We start from the raw sequence: 15,947 nt of genomic DNA on the forward strand, positions 1-15,947 counted from the left end.
CAGAGAGGTGTACAAAAAATAAAGAAGAAAATGATAGAGCAAGCATAAAAACATGAACATAATATACTTGGTTGTACATTGAGTATACAAAGCATTAAGAACCACTCCTCTTTCCACGACATATAGCTTTTACCTGGATTCACCTGGTCAGTCTAAACCTTTTTTGATGTCACTTGTTAAATCCACTTCAATCAGGGGTTTCTCCTTTAAAAGTTGCATCATACTGCGGCACACCTTGAGGACTGCCGCAGCATTCTGTGGTACGTCATTTAATTGTCAGACATTTTTTTCTGTTAATTCAAGTTAGTGCTAGTTTGACCACCAGAGGGCATCTTTGAGAACCATTCGATAGTCTTCCATATTGCAAGCTTGCGGGAGACCGGGGTTCAATTGTCCGACCGGGAGGAAGGAGTAGGCTGTCCTTGTAAATACGAATTTGTTCTTAACTGATTCCATATATGTTATTTCATAGTTGTGATGTCTTCACTATTATTCTACAATGTAGAAAATAGTAAAAATATAGACAAATCCTGGAATGAGTAGGTGTGTCCAAACTTTCGACTGGTAATTTGATTAATTTTATGGTGTCTCTATTCCATGAAATATGAAACACCTTCTGGGTTTCTCTGAGGATGGAATGGAAAATATGGTGCTGTACAACGTGATGGTCGGCAGTACAGTACCGGGGTATTTAGCTAAAGAATCCCTGTGTTAGAATAATAAAAAAAAGCTTAATCATGCTCTCTCTCTATCCTTCTGTCTCTCGTCTGCAGGTATGTTTTGATGTTAGAGAGGAAGCCAGTCCCGTCATCGCCACCTTACCCGCTCTTAAGATAACCTTTTGGCTGACTGGGAGCCCAAGGCTGGTTAGGAGCCACCGCAAGAGACACTATGTAATTGTGATGAACTGAGAAAATATTAGGGTAGCACTGTATTCCATTAACCATATGCTGTCTTCTTGACGGCTTAGTGTGTTACTAATGGTTTTCTTTGAGACTGTGGTCCCAGCTCTCTTCAGGTCATTGACCAGGTCCTGCCGTATAGTTCTGGGTTGATCCCTCACATTCCTCATGATCATTGATACCCCACGAGGTGAGATCTTGCATGGAGCCCCAGACCGAGGGTGATTGACCGCCATCTTGAACTTCTTCCATTTTCTAATAATTGCACCAACAGCTGTTGCCTTCTCACCAAGCTGCTTGCCTATTGTCCTGTAGCCCATCCCAGCCTTGTACAGGTATACAATTTTACCCCTGATGTCCTTACACAGCTGTCTGGTTTTGGCCATTGTGGAGGTTGGAGTTTGTTTGATCGAGTGTGTGGACAAGTGTCTTTTATACAGGTAACGAGTTCAAACAGATGCAGTTCATACAGGTAATGAGTGGAGAACAAGAAGGCTTCTTAAAGAAAAACTAACAGGTCTGTGAGAGCCGGAATTCTTACTGGTTGGTAGGTGATCAAATACTTATGTCATGCAATAAAATGCAAATGAATTACTTAAAAATCATACAATGTGATTTTCTGGATTTTTGTTTTAGATTCTGTCTCTCACAGTTGAAGTGTACCTATGATAAAAATTACAGACCTCTACATGCTTTGTAAGTAGGAAAACCTGAAAAATCGGCAGTGTATCAAATACTTGTTCTAGCCACTGTATATCAGGGATGGGTAACTGGCGGCCCGCGGGACGCATGCCCCCTCCCACCCCTCCTTTGCCCTCAGAACAGCCTCAATATGTCGGGGCATTAAAGCCTTCCACAGGGATGCTGGCCCATGTTGACTCAAATGATTCCCACAGTTGTGTTGTATCATTACACACACACACACACACACACACACACACACACACACACACACACACACACACACACACACACACACACACACACACACACACACACACACACACAGTGATGGAGGAATGAAGTTGTATTATTCAAAGCAGAGCTCTCTTAAGCTCCTCTCAAGCATTCACTCACTGCATCCCAAATGGATCTCTAATTCCTAAATAGTGCACTACCTTTGACTGGGGCCCACACCTCTGTCTGTGTCCTTGATGGCTTAAACCTGATCACCAGCTTGGCATCATGAATGAAAAACTTCATTACAGGGCAGAGGATGAAGAATTGTGCCACAAGGTCAATTAATGGAAGAACAAACTGGAGGGATATGAGAATGTTTTCGGGCCACGTTTGGAGGACAGTGAACCGGTTCATATCAAAAATACTTTTCTATGCATCCATTTGTTATTGGGACCCCATTCACTCCATATAAACCGGGTATGCTGTCACTACTAGCAGTAGAACTGTTATACAATTGTTATAGCAATAGCATAATATTCATAATAGCAGTTACAGCATGTTTTTTTTGCAATCCTCTCCACCAACTCATACTAACACTCTTATAAAATAGCATGTCATTAAATAGTAGTATATGAGCTAAGAGCCCATTCCCTCCCTCCCAGCTTCCCTCACCTTTAGCTCCTACTGTATGCTGCACAGTTGAGAGACGCATCTATTTTTTTATTTAACCTTTATTTAACTAGGCAAGTCAGTTAGGATCAAATTCTTATTTACAATGATGGCCTACATTGGCCACGACGCTGGGCCAATCGGGCACTGCCCTATGGGACTCACAATCACAGTCGGTTGTGATACAACCTGAATTCAAACTGAGATGCAGTGCCTTGGACCGCTGCGCCACTCGGGAGCCAAATAAGAGAAGGAGTGTGATGGAGAATAGTAGAGAAAACCACAGGGGATCACTTCTTCCTCCAGAATACTGACTAAATGATTTGTTTTATTTATTTATTTAAAGGGGACAATGCACATTAATCAACATCAATATTACAATAATGCAACATCCAGGTAAATGTAAAAAAAAAAATTGTGCAGAGGTTAGCCAAAGCTAATTTGCCCCTGTAGTCGCAGGGCAGGTGAGGTCAATTACACAGCCACAATACAAATAATGACTAAAACAAAATGGAAATACATTACATCCAATAATATATCATTTTAACAACATCAACAACAACACTATCATCAACTGTCGTATTACATATACTGGGGGAGACCAGATGCTGCTGGAAGTGGTGTTGGAGGGCCAGTAGGAGGCACCCTTTCCTCTGGCCTAAAAAAAAATATCCCAATGCCCCAGGGCAGTGATTGGGGACATTGCCCTGTGTAGGGTGCCATCCTTCGGATGGGACGTTCAACGGGTGTCCTGACTCTCTGTGGTCACTAAAGTTCCCATGACACATTGTAAGAGTAGGGGTGTTAACACTAGTGTCCTGGCTAAATTCCCAGTCTGGCCCTCATGGCACCTAATCATCCCTAGTTTACAATTGGCTCATTCATCTTCTCTCCTCTGTAACTATTCCCCAGGTCGTTACTGTAAATGAGAGTGTGTTCCCATTTAAGTAATCGTTCAATAAAAATAAAACACACAAGGAACCAGAGATAATGTGTATAGATTTGAGCCATGTTTTCTATTTAAATGTAAAAGCACAATAATCAGTGCTTTTGTTTTCTATTTAAATGTAAAAGAGAAGTGAAAAAGAAAGGATGAGATTAAACAGATGAGAAATGAGAGATCGAGAGAGCCTGCCTGCCAGGAGCCTCTACGAGATGCCGGACTCATGAGGCTCCCCAGCGCCTCCTCTCACAGTCGCATCCCAGCCCATTAATTTCCTCAACCAGCCGAGGAAACTAACTAGAACCCTGCGGTTGCTGATCCGTAATGAAAGAATAAGGCCAGGATCACAGCGGGCTCAGCTTTAATTGTTAGTGTTGGCATTCTCTCTGGTTTGGAAGCAGGGGAGGGCATATTTTGTGGTGTAGTAACTGATCCCCCCTTCTTAGTTCGTACACACAGAGAGAGAGAGAGCTTATTTCTGGGCTGCTGTGTTGGTCTGACAGGAACACACACAGAGAATGTGCCTATGCACATGTGTGCATGTTCATCTAGTCTACACACATGGAGATATGCTGGCATATTTCAACTGTCGTTCAAACTGTGCAATGTATAATTTAGAGTATAATTTATTATATATTTTTGTCTTACATACAATACCGTGTGATGCCTGGGCTTCTTTCTGAAGTGGATTCTTGGAGAGAAAAATAATTCCTTGGCCTGCGTATGTCATTGTAGCAGAACTGTATACTGTGAACTGTATCCTTCTCAATGGATTGGACATTATGCTGCATTTCAAGCATAAAATGACTCAAGAGGAGATGAATGGCAGTTTGATTTTGGAAATACACCTCCCACAGCTATAAAAGTGTTTCCTGAACTTACTGTATGTTTCTTTGGAATGGTACTTTCATCATGACCACCTCCCCCATCATCTGTTGATCACAAGTTATCTTAGATGCAGATTATTAAACCAGATAATGATATTTATGCAAAGAAATTTGATATCCATTACTCCGAGTTAAAGGAAAGGTGCTGCTTGGTGTAGCACATCATTTTTGACCAACCTTAACTTGGCGATGCAGTCTTGATTCGTAGAAACATGAATTTCATAAAATGTCTGTGTCCAGTTGCAGGGGATCAGTTTGTATTTAGAAAACACTCAGTTATTAAAATAAATACTTTATTTGCTCCATGAAGTAATCCAACAATGTGTACGCCGCCATCTTGTATATTTCATGTCTTCTCTCATTGATCGAGACAGGTGTCTGTCATCATGACATGCGGCACTTTGAGATGGACGCTCACTTGTCTCGATCAATGACAGAACAATTGAAAAGGGGATACCTAGTCAGCTGTACAACTAAGATGTGTCTTCTGCACCTCTCTGAATCAGAGAGGTGAGGGGGGCTGCCTTAATCAACATCATCAGCACCCAGGAAAGAGCTGCCTTGCTCAGGGGCAGAACAACAGATTTTTACCTTGTCAGCTCAGGGATTTGATCCAGAAACCTTCCTTTTACTGTCCTAACGCTCCTACCCACCAGGCTACCTGCAACCCCGTATATTGTTGGATTACTTCATTGAGCAAAACAATTGTTTATTTTAACTCTGGAGCATTTTTTTTATTCAAACGGATGCCCTGCAACTGGACATGGACATTTTGAGACTCCTGTTTCGTGGAATCAAGGACAAAGACAGCATCACCAAGCTTAGGCTGTGCTACACGAAACAGTACCTATTCTGTAACTCCCAGTAATGGACACCAAAAATCGTTGGTTCAATCACAATATCTGTAAAAATCTGTAGCTACAGTTCTCTGCACTTCACTACATCTTAGACACACTAAAATGTACTGTTCATTCTGATTTTTGGGGGGCATGTTACTTTTACAATATAACATTCTTGTTGAATACCCAGTTACCCTTTTGAGTTAGCCTTAAATATTGTACACTCCCCTGTATTTTAGGTTGACAAATCAACATTATTTGGATATATCTGAATGTCTGACATCTGTTTGATGCTACAGAGCCCTGTAGAGATTATATAAATATATTATATAAATGTGTTCTGCATAAAGGCAGACACATTTTTAGGAGATTGATATCCTTTATACAGCTTCAGTACACTGGCAATGGTGTTAGGCATGCTGGGCTGTGGAAGCAGAGTGCTTGTGGCGAATGGTCTTGTCCTGTCTGTGGTGTAAGGCCAGTTGGATAAGACTGCTGGAAGTGGTGTAGGGCTCGTAGACCTTAACCACCAAGTGTTTGGACCTCTTGCAGAATATTTGCTGGCACTGCATGTCTCCTGGAAAGATATGGTTGTGTTGTTACCATTTTACAGTGCATTTGGAAAGTATTCAGACCCCTTGACTTTTTCCACATTTTGTTACGTTACAGCCTTATTGTAAAATTTATAAAATATTTTTTGTTCCTCATCAATCTACACATAATACCCCCTAATGACAAAGCAAATTTGTTTTTTTAGAATTTTTAGCAAATGTATTTGAAATAAAAAACAGAAAAATCACATTTACATAACTATTCAGACCCTTTACTTAGTACTTTACTGAAGCATCTTTGACAGCGATGACAGCCTTGAGTCTTCTTGGGTACAGTGGTTCTTCCTTTAAAAGTTTTGAGTTTATGCCATGACCATTAGTGGTAGATTGTGGCATTCTGTCATTGCACCACACTATCACAAGGGGGAGTTAGAACTCTGATCTATCGGTAGTCTAAACTGTGGCACAAATTTACTCTCTTTTTGTAAATTAATGGAGGTGTTTTCAGTCTGATAGTCTTTAATGAATAAATGTTTTGACTGTTTTGACCAAGTTAATCTGCTCATGGTGTGTGTGTTCAATTATTTTTGACATTGTGGTTACAATGAAGAATGTAAACAAAATAAAATCCTATTAATTTTGAATAATCAGATGCGTGTTGCAAGCTTTATTTTTCCTTATTTTATTTTTTACTAATTTATATTCTCTCCAGCGCCCACATCACTCACAGCCACATGGCCTCAACCTGCACCATTTTGTTTCTCTCTGTGGCCCACACGCACTTTAAACATTTGGATAATAAAGCATTTAAAGTATATTGAAGACAGAAGCCACCTCTTAATGAGTTCCGAGAGCTGATCTGTTATCCAACGATTATTATTATTATTATTATTAACCCTGCATTATAATGATATAAAAGCCCCTTAGATATTCTCACAGACCAGATTTGCCCTAACGAAAAGTGCCCCTTAGATATTCATTTTGTCTACCCGAGGGAATTGTCCGGCTGGCTCCTCCGGCGCAACGTTGCCTGGGCGCCCATCTGCGGCCTGCTAGCCGTTGGCTATCTTATCGGCTGCTATCTGAATAGACAATCGGACAATTTTTATTTTATTTTATTTTTATTTATTTATTTATTTTTCTTCTTGGGCCTCTATAACTATATCTATTGTTTTTATTTTTGTTGTTGTTGTGTGATTTGGATTAATCCCCTCTACCACACGGAAACCCACTAATCTACTGACGGAACGCAAGAGTTGGCTAATAACAGACCTCCATTCTATGCTAGCTTGCTCCTATGCTAGCTTGCTACCGATTTAGCTGTCTAAATCGCCGTGACCCCCAACCAACCTCTCCACTCACTGGACCCTTTTGATCACTCGACTGAGCATGCCTCTCCTTAATGTCAATATGCCTTGTCCATTGCTGTTCTGGTTAGTGTTTATTGGCTTATTTCACTGTAGAGCCTCTAGTCCTGCTCATTATACCTTATCCAACCTATTAGTTCCACCACCCACACATGCAATGACATCTCCTGGTTTCAATGATGTTTCTAGAGACAATATCTCTCTCTTCATCACTCAATACCTAGGTTTACCTCCACTGTATTCACAGCCTACCTTACCTTTGTCTGTACATTATACCTTGATGCTATTTTATCGCCCCCAGAAACCTCCTTTTACTCTCTGTTCCAGACGTTCTAAACGACCAATTCTTATTGCTTTTAGCCGCACCCTTATTCTACTCCTACTCTGTTCCTCTGGCGATGTAGAGGTGAATCCAGGCCCTGCAGTGCCTAGCTCCACTCCTATTCCCCAGGCGCTCTCTTTTGACGACTTCTGTAACCGTAATAGCCTTGGTTTCATGCATGTTAACATTAGAAGCCTCCTCCCTAAGTTTGTTCTATTCACTGCTTTAGCACACTCTGCCAACCCGGATGTTCTAGCTGTGTCTGAATCCTGGCTTAGGAAGACCACCAAAAATTCTGACATTTTAATTCCAAACTACAACATTTTCAGACAAGATAGAACTGCCAAAGGGGGCGGTGTTGCAATCTACTGCAAAGATAGCCTGCAGAGTTCTGTCCTACTATCCAGGTCTGTACCCAAACAATTTGAACTTCTACTTTTAAAAATCCACCTCTCTAAAAACAAGTCTCTCACCGTTGCCGCCTGCTATAGACCACCCTCTGCCCCCAGCTGTGCTCTGGACACCATATGTGAACTGATTGCCCCCATCTATCTTCAGAGCTTGTGCTGCTAGGCGACCTAAACTGGAACATGCTTACCAACCTAGCCATCCTACAATCTAAACTTGATGCCCTCAACCTCACACAAATTATCAATGAACCTACCAGGTACCTCCCCAAAGCCTTAAACACGGGCACCCTCATAGATATCATCCTAACCAACTTGCCCTCTAAATACACCTCTGCTGTTTTCAACCAAGATCTCAGCGATCACTGCCTCATTGCCTGCATCCGTAATGGGTCAGCGGTCAAACGACCTCCACTCATCACTGTAAAACGCTCCCTGAAACACTTCAGCGAGCAGGCCTTTCTAATCGACCTGGCCGGGGTATCCTGGAAGGATATTGATCTCATCCCGTCAGTAGAGGATGCCTGGATATTTTTTTTAAATGCCTTCCTAACCATCTTAAATAAACATGCCCCATTCAAGAAATTTAGAACCAGGAACAGATATAGCCCTTGGTTCTCCCCAGACCTGACTGCCCTTAACCAACACAAAAACATCCTATGGCGTTCTGCATTAGCATCGAACAGCCCCCGTGATATGCAGCTGTTCAGGGAAGCTAGAAACCATTATACACAGGCAGTTAGAAAAGCCAAGGGTAGCTTTTTCAAGCAGAAATTTGCTTCCTGCAACACTAACTCAAAAAAGTTCTGGGACACTGTAAAGTCCATGGAGAATAAGAACACCTCCTCCCAGCTGCCCACTGCACTGAAGATAGGAAACACTGTCACCACTGATAAATCCACCATAATTGAGAATTTCAATAAGCATTTTTCTACGGCTGGCCATGCTTTCCACCTGGCTGCTATTACCCCGGTCAACAGCACTGCACCCCCCACAACAACTTGCCCAAGCCTTCCCCATTTCTCCTTCTCCCAAATCTGCTCAGCTGATGTTCTGAATGAGCTGCAAAATCTGGACCCCTACAAATCAGCCGGGCTAGACAATCTGGACCCTTTCTTTCTAAAATTATCTGCCAAAATTGTTGCCACCCCTATTACTAGCCTGTTCAACCTCTCTTTCGTGTCGTCTGAGATTCCCAAAGATTGGAAAGCAGCTGCGGTCATCCCCCTCTTCAAAGGGGGGGACACTCTTGACCCAAACTGCTACAGACCTATATCTATCCTACCATGCCTTTCTAAGGTCTTCGAAAGCCAAGTCAACAAACAGATTACCGACCATTTCGAATCTCACCATACCTTCTCTGCTATGCAATCTGGTTTCAGAGCTGGTCATGGGTGCACCTCAGCCACGCTCAAGGTCCTAAATGATATCTTAACCGCCATCGATAAGAAACATTACTGTGCAGCCGTATTCATTGATCTGGCCAAGGCTTTCGACTCTGTCAATCACCACATCCTCATCGGCAGACTCGACAGCCTTGGTTTCTCAAATTATTGCCTCGCCTGGTTCACCAACTACTTCTCTGATAGAGTTCAGTGTGTCAAATCGGAGGGTCTGCTGTCCGGACCTCTGGCAGTCTCTATGGGGGTGCCACAGGGTTCAATTCTTGGACCGACTCTCTTCTCTGTATACATCAATGAGGTCACTCTTGCTGATGGTGAGTCTCTGATCCACCTCTACGCAGACGACACCATTCTGTATACTTCTGGCCCTTCTTTGGACACTGTGTTAACAACCCTCCAGGCAAGCTTCAATGCCATACAACTCTCCTTCCGTGGCCTCCAATTGCTCTTAAATACAAGTAAAACTAAATGCATGCTCTTCAACCGATCGCTACCTGTACCTACCCGCCTGTCCAACATTACTACTCTGGACGGCTCTGACTTAGAATACGTGGACAACTACAAATACTTAGGTGTCTGGTTAGACTGTAAACTCTCCTTCCAGACCCATATCAAACATCTCCAATCCAAAGTTAAATCTAGAATTGGCTTCCTATTTCGCAACAAAGCATCCTTCACTCATGCTGCCAAACATACCCTTGTAAAACTGACCATCCTACCAATCCTCGACTTTGGCGATGTCATTTACAAAATAGCCTCCAATACCCTACTCAACAAATTGGATGCAGTCTATCACAGTGCAATCCGTTTTGTCACCAAAGCCCCATATACTACCCACCATTGCGACCTGTACGCTCTCGTTGGCTGGCCCTCGCTTCATACTCGTCGCCAAACCCACTGGCTCCATGTCATCTACAAGACCCTGCTAGGTAAAGTCCCCCCTTATCTCAGCTCGCTGGTCACCACTGCATCTCCCACCTGTGTAGCACACGCTCCAGCAGGTATATCTCTCTAGTCACCCCCAAAACCAATTATTTCTTTGGCCGCCTCTCCTTCCAATTCTCTGCTGCCAATGACTGGAACGAACTACAAAAATCTCTGAAACTGGAAACACTTATCTCCCTCACTAGCTTTAAGCACCAACTGTCAGAGCAGCTCACAGATTACTGCACCTGTACATAGCCCACCTATAATTTAGCCCAAACAACTACCTCTTTCCCTACTGTATTTTATTTATTTATTTATTTTGCTCCTTTGCACCCCATTATTTTTATTTCTACTTTGCACATTCTCCCATTGAAAATCTACCATTCCAGTGTTTTACTTGCTATATTGTATTTTCTTTGCCACCATGGCCTTTTTGCCTTTACCTCCCTTATCTCACCTCATTTGCTCACATCGTATATAGACTTGTTTATACTGTATTATTGACTGTATGTTTGTTTTACTCCATGTGTAACTCTGTGTCGTTGTATGTGTCGAACTGCTTTGCTTTATCTTGGCCAGGTCGCAATTGTAAATGAGAACTTGTTCTCAACTTGCCTACCTGGTTAAATAAAGGTGAAATAAAAAATAAATAAATACAAATTTAGAATCCTCCAATCCTCTCAATTTTATTAGATCTACAGTACAAGGACATTTTATTGATCTGTAATTATTTTCATTTAGAAGCCGCCTCTTAATGAGTTCCGAGAGTCGTGTCATACCAATTATTAGTGGATTATTCACTAATTAATAGCTTTGGATCAAAATAAATAAGTACCAACATTATTTATTCTAGTCTTTAATAAATAATATTTTGACTGTTTTGAACAAGTTAATCTGCTCATGTTGTGTGTGTTCAAATATTGCTATATTACGTTTTGGATCACAAAAAAAATAAAAATTTTACATTACCATGAAGTTTACCAATAAAATGGACTGACAGGGGTGTGGAAATACACGATATACATATCCCGAAATAAATAAATTATCTCACACCAATAAATTGTAATAGAAAGTTAGCAAAAATAGATAAGATCTTCTACCATGGAAAGTAAAACACCTGTCTATTTTTGGAAAAATCCCCCTGATTAAGTCTTTAGTCATATCACAGTTTACCTATTTCCTTATGGTTTTGCCTACACCTAGCGACCTGTTTAAAATATATGAGCAAAAAATATTCAATTTTATTTGGAATGGCAAGCCAGACAAAATTAAAAGGGCCTATTTATAAAATGAATAGGAATTTGGAGAAATTAGAAATGTCTTTATCAATTGGAACCTTTACCAAGTGGAAGGGGGAAAAAGTAAGGAACTTGTCTGTCGGCCCTGCATTAAAGAACAAAAATGGTTAAAGAAAATTGTGATAAATAAAAATATAAACCAGATTCATTTAACAACTTCTTAGGGCTGAGATCCCGCTAACGGGATCGATATGACAACAGCCAGTGTCAAAACAACAGAAATCCCATAATTAAAATTCCGCAAACATAGAAGTATTTCACACCATTTTAAAGATACACTTCTTGTTAATCCCACCACAGTGTTTGATTTCAAATAGGCTTTACGGCGAAAGCACCACAAACAATTACGTTAGGTCAGAGCCAAGTCACAGAAAAACACAGCCATTTTTCCAGCCAAAGAGGAGAGGAGCCACAAAAATCCGAAGTAGAGATAGAATTAATCACTAACCTTTGATGATCTTCATCAGATGACACTCATAGGACTTTATGTTACACAATACATGTATGTTTTGTTCACTGACTCAAAGAGCCCTTATGAGCCCCTCCTTTACAGTAGAAGCCTCAAACAAGTTTCTAAAGACTGTTGACATCTGGTGGAAACCTTAGGAAGTGCAACATGACCAATATCCCACTGTATCTTCAATAGGGAATGAGTTGAAAAACGACAGATTTCCCACCTCGTTGGAATTTTTTCTCAGGTTTTTGCCTGCCATATGAGTTCTGTTATACTCACAGACATCATTCAAACAGTTTTAGAAACTTCAGAGTTTTTTCTATCCAAATATACCAGAAATATGTATATATTAGCAATTGGGACTGAGTAGCAGGCAGTTTACTCTGGGCACCTTATTCATCCAAGCTACTCAATACTGCCCCCAGCCATAAGAAGTTTAAGGACCAAAACAAATACAGCTATGCCATATAGATTGCAAAATAGTTGGGAAGAAATGTCCGATGTACCGATTCTATGGCACATGGTTAATGAATTGACACCCAATTTCCTGTTCCTCCTGAAAGCTCTAATATTTAAAAAAAAGTCCAATGCATTCTCTCCATCGCCCACACGCACTTGAAACATTTGGATAATAAAGCATTTAAAGGCTGACATTGATTGATTTAAAAACTTCTGACAGCCAAAATTCTAACTCCACCCACACCTTTGGACATTTAAACATACCCAGAAGGCATGGATTATTATAACCTACTGCAGGCCTAAAACCTATGGGTGCAAACATCGTTTCCATGATGGGCTATTAGCTGGACAGTAGACTCTTTACAAAAGGATAGCTCAGCTAGGTGTGAAAAAAATCCCCCCAACTTGTAAAGTATTAATAAGTACTCTAAAGTTTTACATTTCTATCTACAAACATCATGCAACCGCAAAATGTCGGGTAAAGCCTATACTGTACAGTATTTCTTCATCAACATCTTTATGCTTTCGTTAATAAAAGAATGATAAAAATACTTTCAAAATGCAGATGTTTATTTCAACTATCAGCAGGACAATACTCTTGCCGAGTTTAGAGACTTTAAATATATTAATGGATCCATAACGAATTACCATGGGAATACATTTCACTGAATCAGATTTTTATTTGGAAATGTTAGGATTATTTTGCTCTTCACTATCACAATATTAAAAACATTCAAATGCATTCATGAATTAAATCGCTTTAGGCAACATATTTCAGTTCATCTGATGAAGGTGCACATGGGCCTATTTATATAATGAATCTAAAATTCGGAGGGCAGAAATGATTAAATATTAAAGCATTTAGACCTCTCACTACAGGCATCAGTCATACGAAAGTTACACTTAAATCCAAACTGGTTCTCTAGCAAATTAGTAAGAATGTCTCACCCCATGTTCAAGAATGGCCTTTTCCCTTTCTTCAGATTACAACAGCTGATTTTCAGGTATTACGAAATATCATAATTTTTTTAACCAGCCATAGAAAGTTGGTTGCAATTTCAGTTTAATCCACCAGAAAAGACAGATCAAATACTCCATCAAATATTGTGGTTAAAAACGTAATTTTTTGATAACATTTTAAAAAAGGTACAATCTTTGTAAATTATATCATAAATAGGACTGGTGGAGTTATGTCACACATGCAGCTAACACAAATATATGGAAATGTCTGCTCTGCCCAAAATTACAACCAAATAATTGCAGCATTACCGCAAAAATGGAAGAGGCAAGTGGAAGGGGAAAAACGTAAGGAACTTGTCTTTCAGCCCTGGAGGCTATTAGGACAATAGACACGACGTGGTCCCAAAAACACCTTTCTGACATAGGGTCCAGCATATCTCTTGATGATGTCATTGAATGTCTCGCCAGCTTTGATCCATGCCTTGGCCTGCAGCACACACATTTCTTTGTTTGTCAGATGAATCATTGGGTCGAAGCTACAGAACAGTACAAAAGAAGAGAATACACATGGTTAATGTTCAGTATATATATATATATAATCAAGTACACAGCATACCCAAATGATTCCCAATTAGAAGAGGTGGCTGAAGCCTTAACAAAGACCCACCATTGTTTCAGAGATAAAAGCATCCCACACCGGCCTTGATGGATGGAAACACTGCCTTAAGTACAAGATGGCATACTACCCCAAGTTTGACTGACTTGGATGCCCAGGAGTCCACGTCAACTTCATAAAATATAAGAGGCAAGGCCAGTGAAAGGCTGCCTCAAACAAAGAAACCGAGGAGGGCAGATTTCTGCCCAAACCACCCTAAAGGGAAAACCTCTTGACAGAAGTGAAAAAGAGGTACAACAAGATAGTGATCAATGAAAATAATTGAGTGAACCTTTCTCATACAGAAGACAGGAGGTGGTTCTGGACAAACCAATGATTGCTGAATCTGAAACAGATGGCCGGCATTGTTCAAAGTGAGCGAAGTAAGTAAAGTGACGTGCTAGATTGGTGTAACCGCTTGAACAATCAATTGTGTGATTTAAAGCTAGAATTCTTATTTGCTACTTAGAAATGAATGATATATATACCCATTGATTCATTATCCTGCAGTTGAATGACCAAAAACACCTTCTAGTGGACCCATGGGTGGGATTTAATTAATGTTGTTTATAATTTAGTAATTAATCAACTTTTTTTTTTCAACGAAAATCCGGGCTCTCAGCCAGCCAAATCACCAGTTGAGATCTTTATCAGCCTTTCTCCCCTCCAACATAGGGCCATAAATCGTCAGCTGTCAGCAGGGGCATAAATCACCAGCCCCTACTCAGTCTTCCTCACATGTCAAAAGTGCACCAAAACTGAGAACCTCAACTCTGACAACTCCTTTTTCAATACACAAACAAAATGACCAACTTCAAAACTTGAATAAAAAAAATCTATATTATATATTATCCCTGCTCACATGTCAGCCTTTGAAACCCATGTACATCCGGTTTGATCACAACAATACACTTCCCAATAAACCACCGATAAGCCACTCTCTGTTTATGATCTATGCATAGCCACTTCACCTCTACAGACATGTACATGTTACTGTTAGGAATTTTATGAATAATGACTAAACAATATTTACATTTAAATAGAAATAAAATTAATTAAACTACCCTGTTTAACAATATCTGATAAATAATGTTAGTTCCTAAGAAAGAGGTTATGTAGCATGGATAAGGAACAATTGGAAATTATAACCATTGTGTAGGAAGGAATGTGTGTGTGTGTCTTAAGTAAGCAAAGAGGGTCATTAACCTGTGTTTGAACCGACTCAACTATAACTCTGTGGTGATCAAATAAGACAGTGAGAGCCCCTCCAGGTTTTCCGCATCTGGAACTGTCTGCTAAAGTGGTAATACATTATGGTGAGACTTCAGGAGTTTATCCAGATATATTGTGTGTCATGTATGTGCGCCAGTGAGTTGGAATGAACTTTTGAACCTGCTTTGTCCTGGTCGAGAGGAGGAAGGACATTTTAAAACCTATGACGTCATATGTGCAATATAAGCTGTTGTACATGGTTCTAGGAGCAGCGCACTCTTGAGAATAAATGCTATTGGCTAATTTTGATAGACTGGTCTCTGTCTATTTTATGCAAATAAGGATCTTACAAATTCTTATAAACAGACAGAGTGATTTTAATTGAATTGGTTAATGAACACATATAGGAATTATTAAATTCCTTTGACAATTACCTCCATTACCTGGACTAACCGATGCCCCCACACATTGAATTTGTACCGGTACCCCCTGTATATAGCCTCATTACTGTTATTTTATTGTTGTTATTATTATTTGTTATTATTTGTTATTTTTCTATTTTCTTATTTTTTTCATTTTTATTTGTATTTATTGTTTCTTCAGTTTATTTAGTAAAAACTTGAACACTTATTTTTTCTTAAAACTGTATTGTTGGTTAAGGGCTTGTAAGTAAGCATTTCACTGTATTCGGCGCATGTGCCAAATAACATTTGATATGATAATCATTTCAGATGTACTAGAAAATATGTCCTCATTCGCATAGTGCAAAATGGCTAATGCTAATGTGTTGAT

The 15,947-nt window shown here is 40.1% G+C and overlaps 1 protein-coding gene across 2 annotated transcripts in view; it reads right to left on the bottom strand.

The window, feature by feature from the left end:
* The window catches only part of b4galnt4a (beta-1,4-N-acetyl-galactosaminyltransferase 4a), a 450,051-nt gene that overhangs the window by 144,008 nt on the left and 290,096 nt on the right, over positions 1-15,947 (bottom strand). The window lies entirely within an intron of this gene.

Source organism: Oncorhynchus mykiss, chromosome 2 (genome assembly GCF_057628025.1).
Source record: "Oncorhynchus mykiss isolate SJ-2025 chromosome 2, ASM5762802v1, whole genome shotgun sequence".
NCBI classification, from domain to species: Eukaryota; Metazoa; Chordata; class Actinopteri; order Salmoniformes; family Salmonidae; genus Oncorhynchus; species Oncorhynchus mykiss.